Source organism: Propithecus coquereli, unplaced genomic scaffold (assembly GCF_000956105.1).
Source record: "Propithecus coquereli isolate 6110/MARCELLA unplaced genomic scaffold, Pcoq_1.0 Scaffold20, whole genome shotgun sequence".
In the NCBI taxonomy this organism is placed as follows: Eukaryota; Metazoa; Chordata; class Mammalia; order Primates; family Indriidae; genus Propithecus; species Propithecus coquereli.
Genome location: NW_012144967.1, coordinates 8,508,294 through 8,510,596, shown reverse-complemented (window position 1 = coordinate 8,510,596; position 2,303 = coordinate 8,508,294).

The following is a 2,303-nucleotide window of genomic DNA, read 5'->3' as shown; positions in this document are numbered from 1 at the left end:
CCCATCACTTACTCATTGTGTGGCCTTAAGTCAAATCACCTGACCCCTCTAAGCTTATTTTTTTATCTATAAAATAAAAATAATGTTCATAACTTGTAGCATTTTTGTGAAGATTAGCAAAAATACACATAGAATGCCTTTCAGATGGTAAGCACATGATAACGGCAGTAGCTAAGTTGATTGTTATACTGGCAGGTGGTGTTAGAGCCTTTGTTTTACACAGGAGGGGGCATTGGAACGCCATTCGATGGTAGCATAATTGAATCCTCAAAACTTACAGACTGATAAAATCCAAAAATGAATCAGCAAGTCTGCCAGACACTGCAGTGCATGGAAATCACTGCTTTCTTTGGTTAAGCGGGAGGCAGCAGAAGGTAATGGAAATGCTTCAAATCCTGTGATGGGACTTTGTGGATTCCTTTTTCAGATTTGGTTTTATAATTCTGTTTTCAAGCAAACCATCACTTTCTTTATAGAACTGTCTGATTTAGCTGCAGTATCAGGCAACACTTTTCTTCCTAAAAACTAGCAGGCAGACGTCCTTCCTAAGTTCACGTGCTGGCTTCTGCCATTGTCAAATTTGAAATTCCTCTCCGCCAGTGCGGTGAGTGGAAGAGATGCTGGTTCTTTGCATCTTAAATCTTTTTCCTGGTAAAGCTGGAGAAGAGACTCTATCGGTATCACATTATTGTTAGCCAAAGGGTCACAAAGAACGAACACCAGAGCTTTTCCGAACGTGCTGGTTTCCATACCAGCTTCATTTGTGACTTCCCCTTTGCAGCCACCAACCACCAGCTGCCTGCTGGCCTCTGGGCTCTCACCTGGTATTCTTTGGCCCTTGTCAAAACACAAATTGATTGTGGTTTTCCCATTTTTGCTCTTATTGTCTTAACTTTTGCTGTTCTAAGCAAGGAGTTTAGGAGGTTACTGCACTTACATTCCAAAAATGAAAACATAGAATCGTTACCGGCGTGTGATCTTTCTCTAACCTCGTGTCCAGTAACAAAGAATTGAAACCAAGCACCAAAGTAGCGAAGCATAAGCAGAAAATTTTATTTAGTAAACCCACCCCGAAAAGCAAGCAGGAGACTGTATACTCTAAAGGTGTCAGAGCTGCACATGTGCAAGATGTCGGTGGCCCCAGGTCTCCTTGGGTTCCCCTTTTCTTTCCTCTGTCTTGCATTGTTGTTTCTTGGACCAATGAGAATGTTATCCCCTCCCATCTGTCGGGCGTGGGGAAGGTTTTTACTTTATTTATTCAGGCCCGGATGTGTCCTGGTTTCCAAAGCCCATTCAGGCGGGTAATAATTTATGGTGGCGATGGTTTAATGAAGTCGGAGCTCCTAGAGAGCGCTGTTGCCCTCCATCTGCGCAGGCGCCCCTCGAGGGCCTTGCCCACACTGGAGCAAACCGTTAGAGTGGAAAGCCTCCTAGGTGCTCACGGCGTGGATGGAGAAAGATCTCTCATGCAGAGATTAAGATATATAAAAGTAAAAAAGTTTATTTTATCTTCTTAAAGGAGAGAGAGAATGAGAGAGTGAAAGGGAGAGGGGAAACAAGGAGAGGGAGGAAAGAGAGCAGGGACACAGTGTGGCATCCCAAAGAAAGAGACCAGTGCCAGCATCCAGGCTGAGGCCAAGTGGCTGGCTGATTTTAAGGGGGAGGAAGAGAGAAAAAAAAAATACTGATGGTGTCAGTTGATAACAAAAGCAGCAGCAGGATGTCAAAGTCCAAGAGCTGGTTTCCTGCCTTTCCTTGGAGGAGGGATTATCACAAGAGCTGTGACTCTGTCCTCAAGATATGGTTGAGGCTGTAGGTCGTTCGTTCTCCTGCTGTTTACTCAGGAACTTTGTGAAAGCAGATTCTCAAAAAACAATTTTGAAAGAGATTTATTAATACATCTCTTTTCTGTCCATTCAGCTCTTTTCAGAAGTTGTGCAAAATAGAACTCCTGCAGGGTGATTTGGCGAGAGAACGCATAGGATTGATCTTTAACTGTTAGTGGAAATTGTGGGATTGGGTATTGTCCTGTTATTTTGGCAAGGCCACCCGTTCATAAAGAAGGTGTTTCCGCAATGGTTGCAATTGCAGCTTGACTACAGCTTTTGTCAGCCATCCGTAACCCAAATTCTGTTCCTATCCTTCCGCCCCACCTGTGTTCCCTATTCTGATCCCCTGCCTCGAATTAGGATGTTTTCCCAGATACATTCATGTTAATGAAGTGAATCGTCAAAATTAACAATAATATTCTGTGAGAGGAAGAAAATTTGACAGCTGTCTGTCATGTTTATTAAAGAAAATAG